Source organism: Papilio xuthus, unplaced genomic scaffold, assembly GCF_000836235.2.
Source record: "Papilio xuthus unplaced genomic scaffold, Pxut_1.1 DF828258.1, whole genome shotgun sequence".
Classification (NCBI taxonomy): domain Eukaryota; kingdom Metazoa; phylum Arthropoda; class Insecta; order Lepidoptera; family Papilionidae; genus Papilio; species Papilio xuthus.
The window spans coordinates 2,515,134-2,522,073 of record NW_013530391.1 but is presented as its reverse complement, the minus strand read 5'-3'; positions in this window follow the sequence as shown (position 1 = coordinate 2,522,073).

Sequence of the window (6,940 nt, the reverse complement as noted above, 5' to 3'; positions counted from 1 at the left end):
AAACAAAACAAAACAAAACAAAACAAAACAAAACAAAACAAAACAAAACAAAACAATACAAAACAATACAAAACAAAACAAAACAATACAAAACAAAACAAAACAATACAATACAAAACAAAACAAAACAAAACAAAACAATACAATACAATACAATACAATACAATACAATACAATACAATACAATACAATACAATACAATACAATACAATACAATACAATACAATACAATACAATACAATACAATACAATACAATACAATACAAAACAATACAATACAATACAATACAATACAATACAATACAATACAATACAATACAATACAATACAATACAATACAATACAATACAATACAATACAATACAATAATACAATACAATACAATACAATACAATACAATACAATACAATACAATACAATACAATACAATACAATACAATACAATACAATACAATACAATACAATACAATACAATACAATACAATACAATACAAATATTTAAACTTAATTTGTTCATCGTTTGATAATTGTTCACATTTTAAACAATTTTTACTGTACATTGACTAACACACAATACATAACGCATCTAAATAAACATCAATGAACATGTCAACAAATCTAATAACTTGATTTATACAATACAAATTTATACAATACAATAGGCAATAGGAATTCAGAGCTGTTGCTATTAGCATAAATTAATTATTATCTATTATACTGAACTAATAAACGTGAGAATAAAATAATAAAGTATCGTTATATATTTTTCTAAAACTTTCTCTTCAATAAATTAAAAACAAACTTCTATACAAACGACTGAAAACTCAAGTATTTGTCCTTCTGTGATAAACGGCACCCGATGGACTTGAAACTAGTTGGTGCCGACACCGGATACCTGAGTATTTAGCCGCTTATATGAGAGTTTAAAAAAAATTTGTTAACATATAAAAATTCATTGACGTAAACGATTTTAAAGTTCACAATAAACGCAACGACTAACACTTTTAAAAATTTCTCACTAATGTCGTTATTTCACTAAATGATTAAATTTATTTTATGTGTATTCTCACTTTACAATCTGATAAAACATGAAATATATTTTTTGTTATTTCATAAACTTAAGTGAAGTATTCTGGCTAATACAAATAGTTAGGAACTATTTCTATACAGAGTTGAATAAACTTCCGGAAATGTAATTTCGACGGAAACATAAAGCTTGGTATCACAAAGGAACGCTCGATGTTTCATGAATATTTATGAGTCATTTTATTAACACATGGTAACTATTCTACATCAATACAAGCAAAATCGATGTAGTTTGATGTACATTACTATGCAAATGAAAATTCAATGCTTTAGCAATTACCAAAATTGAAGCTCGGAACTGATCACTTTACGCACGACCAATAAAGTTTGTACTATTACATACATCGTATGTATGAATTTATGCTCATGTGTTGTGCCTTGTAAAATAACACACCCCTTGATTAGCTTTGGGTTATTGTTATAAAAGTTTTAAATAAAAATACAGAGAAATTGGATTAAAACCAACAACAAAAAATAATAGAGCAATGTTTAATCACACGAGAATCGCAAATAAGCCATGGTTTACGTCAGATAAGAATTATACCGACCGTGTAGCTCTTAGGTGTTCCGTAGCATCACACAGCACTTGCGTAGCTCCAACGTAGCAGACAAATATTAACGACGAATGAAACCGCATTCTACTACTAATATTAAAATAAAATTAGTTTACTAGGTTGATGTTCCTCGTAGCGTATAATCTGCTGTATAACCTACATAAAATTTCTATTAACACAAAGTATGCAAGTTAAAAGATTCACGTGGGCTATTGTGGTGTAGAAGCGAAGGCAGGAAAATTAAAAATATTTTCGGCCGTCAAACGACGTCACTAACGAGCCGGCGTAACAGCGGCCTTTCATTTTTAGTCATTTTTATGACGACATTGTGACTGTTGTCAAGAGACTCTGTTTTTGACATACTTTGTTATTGTTCATAGGTATTTCTTATTTTATAATTAAGAAGCTATAGTTCCGCGAATATTAAGAACATAGGCTTCTATTAATGGATGTTTGTTTGAAGGTATCACTGAAAGGGCTGAAGAGATCTTGATGAAATTTGGCATAGATGTAGAACATAGTCTGGAAGAATACACAGACTACTCATTTTAAATCAAGCGACAATAGCCTAATGGTCAAGTAGATAACCATGTCCGAGCACAAGCTTCCAGATTATTTGGAATGGTAACAACTAATGTGTTAAAATATTTCTGAAATTTGTACTTTTATATGTAAACTGAAACAGTTATGTATTATTGTGTGTGTCTATGCAAATAAAAAATTTATTATTATTATTTAATTTTTTTAAATCCACTCGGACAGAGTCGCGGGCGACAGCTAGTATTTGATAAAGTAACTCTAACATTCAAAATAAATTTTACTTCACCATTGAAACTCGTATGCTTCGATAACACATGAATTTCACGAGTAAGAAAATCAATACACAAGTTCACCGCAAGTCAGATTGCTCGAACCGCACGGACTTGTGGAACGGAACGCCTCAAAGATATTGGCTTAGAACTTAATTATCTTGGTGACATGAACATCGCTTGCTTACTATAGAATTTAACACTGGTTCTTCCCTTTTCGAAAATAAAAAATGATATAATATTTAACTAATAGACTCCTGATAGAAGACACTAATGTCCCACCTGTCACTTCTGAATGTTCAAGGTCAATATTAAAAGTGATTGGTGTAGCAGTTGATCGTTACATTTTCCGCGAAGAATTAAAAATAATCTAAATAAACAAGCCCCACAGTACCAACTGTGAAAGATCGGTTTAGTAATTTCGGAGCATATTCAATGCAGTCAAAGAATAAAAACTTTCATTATAATATAATATAGACGATTAAAACAAATGTTTTTGACCAGTAACATGAACAATTAAAAAAAAATGTATTCTTATTATTTATGACAGTATTAATAATCTATTTTCGTAGTTAGAACGTAGATGTATTTACAAAATGATTTTTTGTTACAAGCAGTGACATGTAGAGAAAGAATACAAACTCCGTTTACCGCAATAAAGGCCTAATGTAACATTTTATGAAAACAAAAATAAAATTACATTAAGGATTCTCCCCATTTCATTACACTATATGAGAAAAAAATTCTTTACTTTAATCATAACGTACTAAGCTCAGCCATTTTATTGCGGAGCAGGATAATACACAATTGAAGAAAAGAGCCTTTTATTACATCATTTTGTAACATCAAATAAGGCCGCCTTTTGAAATTCCATATAATTTCACAACGACACTTTTGTTCACAGTCGTGACGTAACGCGAATGTTTCTCTCGCTTTCGTCATGTTTTGTTTTATTTTTCACGACAGGCCTTTTCTTAACCAACATGATATTACTCAAATATTACATTACACTCATATCCTTTTAGTTCGATATAAACAACGTTTTGCATATAACGATATTAAACAGATGAAGATGACTTTTCTTACTAGCTTTTGTCAGCGTGTACGTCCGCGTTTAATTAAAAAAAACAACTTAGTAAGTAGCCAAGTGTATTCTTCCAGTTCTATGCCATCTACATATGAAACAAATTTCATGGAGATCCGTTCAGCCATATTAGAGATAGTAATAACGAACATCCATTAATCCAACCATTCAAACTTTTGAATCGACAATATACATACATATTGAACACGTAATGAAAATTACGATTGGCTTCAAAATCTTAGATTAAATATAACATAGAAATAATTTAATGCCCCAATGAAAGCAAGTCCCCAGTTAATCTCCTAAAACCTCGTATTGTATAATCATTGGGGATAATATAGAAAAAAAAAGCGTAGATAAGTCAGTAATTCCCTGCACAAGGCTCATCTTTATCCACTGCGTATCCCAGAAATCCCTAAATACACTTCACCCCAGTAATGATTCCTTTATTGCGTCCCGCGGCTTCAGGCCGACGTTTTTGATTATATTATCTTTGAGGGAAACATCTTTTTAGCGGTTAAAGAAAATTTATTATATTGTTTAAGATGCGATACAGTAAATGAACTTGATTAAACTTACGAGAACTTATTAACGGTATATCGCATTCGATGTTTGTGTTTAGCGTCGTCATGATTTGATTTGATTGAAAATGAAAAAATATAAAAATCAATTCCTATTCATTAGTCTCGCTAAAACTCGAGAACGTCTGAATGGTTTTATCTTATCTTGGTCTTGTAATTTTCGTGGAGGTCTAGGAAAGGGATAAAATTCGAAAAATTGCCAGGAACTAATTAAGTTTTTTCTTTATTCCAAGCGGACGGAGTCGCGGGCGACAGTTAGTGAAAATATATTATATTTTTTTTATCATAGAAAAACTTTTGCTAAAAACGAATAGGTATTTCATTATTTAAAACTGCAGATTTAATTAATGTAAATAAATGCATGAATTCCATTTCACTTATACGGAAGACATTGGCAGTAAAGCTTTGGTAGTAAAGTAAGTGAAAAGATTCTTTAACGCAACAGAAACATTTCCATCCAGTTTCTGAGTACCAGTACTCGTCTCATATGGATATAATTGCTTCATTAGTACGTGCTCAGAAGGCGAATGGGCTTCGCTACAAAACACCGCAAGGATGTAGTCATCGCTTTATTTTTTTTTATCTCTGTTGTTCTTCGCAATTTGAATGACTGTAAACTTATATAAACAGTTGAAATATTTTTAAAATTGTGTAATTTCACACGCAGAGACCTTTACTGTTCCCTTAAGTAGTAAATATATTTCTTATATATGCGTCGTTTTCTGCAATTAACTACGTTATCATATTATGTATATAAGTTGCAGAGTGAATGGTAACTTTATAAACGTTCCTTTTTTTATAACGCAAAGAAAATTCAAAATAAAAACCAACAATGACGAAAAAAATAACATTCACTTTTTGTTCTTATGTAAATTTGGTTTGGGTAAAATTAACGCTTAAATTTTCACTGCGCTGTATCCAAGTTTATGCAGTCAACGTCAATTCATTGGCTTATTATAAAGTTAAAAGGTAAAAAAATCAATTTAATTTACTATAAAAGCAATTTACCAAACAACGGTGTGGTTGGCGGACGTTCTAAATAAATTAAAAGATTTATACTAACATATTTTGCATGTAGTTCGCTTGTGTTTATTTGTAGATGATAGTTGTTCCAAACATTTATTTAACACGTTCGTTGTCTCTTTGGAAAACCATTAATTGCCTATGATTACATTATAATTAAAATAAAATTGACAAAACCAATACCATCAGCTCGCTCCGTTTACCTAAAATTAAACTAAAAACCATTGTCATCTATGGTTTGTTACCTAGGCGAAGCCACGGTAGGTGACTAGTGTAGTATTATTTTTAGTGGTATTCGATAGACATATGCAAAATCAAGAATATTAGACGTGAATTACTATGCAAATGAAAGCTTATTCCATCGGCTATGTCTGAAATTTATGCATAGGGATAGTAATTGTCCGCTCCGATAAAGCGAAGGACATTCGCCCTTATAAATAAATCCGAAGTCGGTTAATTTCCACCAGCTACTTTTGACGTTGAAAGTTAAAGTAATATTTATAGACATATATTTTTTATGTCATGAGATTCAAAACAATCAAGCAGCCAAAAGAAATCACCGAAAATGCGAAGTGACCGCTGCCATCCGCAAGCGCAGATGCTGTGCCTACCTTTTTTAACGGAAGAGGGGACACATAAAAAGAAAACATTTACCCTACCAATGCATCCCTACTTCAGGCAAATGGACTTCACCTTTCCATCCCGACGTATAAGAAAACGGTTGTAAGGGAAAGAGGACTAAAATTAGGTATCCGGCGCAGTCCGAGGACTCCTCATTCGCCTCTTCCACATTCATAAAATATATTATTAATGTAAAAATTACATTTGTGGGTAAAGGATTCGACAGTGGAAACTTACTGTTAGAAAATTAATTACAACATAATGTGTTTGAATAAAGGTGCATTCTCTGAGAGCGTTGCATCGTGCATGTCTGCGTATTAGATGAACTAATTGCATCATTCATCTGAGATTATTAGCCGCCTACAAGTACAATTAATCAGTCAGGTGTTATGTTTAGACAGGGAAACTAATTACGCTTACGCATACAATATGATAACATGCGAGCTTACCATTGATTAACATAAATAAATCTTATTTGTTATAATTCAAAACTCAATAAAATATATAATGATATTAAATATACAAAATAAATGAAATTAATAAAAAACTAATAAAAAACATCACTAGAAAATACCACGATATCCTTCCAAAAAGTATGTATTTACTACTAAAAGTTATTCCTACTAATATATAAATGTAGTAAGTAGCCTATGTGTTTTACCAGACTATGTTCTACATCCATGCCAAATTTAATTGTGATTTCTTGTGCCGTTCTGGAGATACCTTTAAACAAACATCCATCTATTTAAACATATTAGTTTATCTTACTCATATTATAAATGCGAATGTTTACCTTTAGTAGTAAATACATACCTTTTGGAAGGATATCGTGATATTTTCTAGTGATGACGATTTTAATAACTACTAATATATTTTAGCAGTCTCAAATTTAAACTCAATAAGCATATCAAATGATCAAAGTATATTAAATCGCGAGACATAGATAAATGTTAATGCATGTATTAAAATTAAAATAGTTTAAAAAACACTCTTAATTAAATGAATAATTCTGTAGAAACGCTTCAATTTTTCCAGATAATCCGTCACTACAATTTGTGAATACAAATAAGTATCACCGAGTCACCGAACCCTGTACAATATTCATTAATTACGTTCACCACAAAAATATAATTTGAGTGGAAAAAGCTTGGACATTGGCATATGTTCACTGTGTAAATAAAT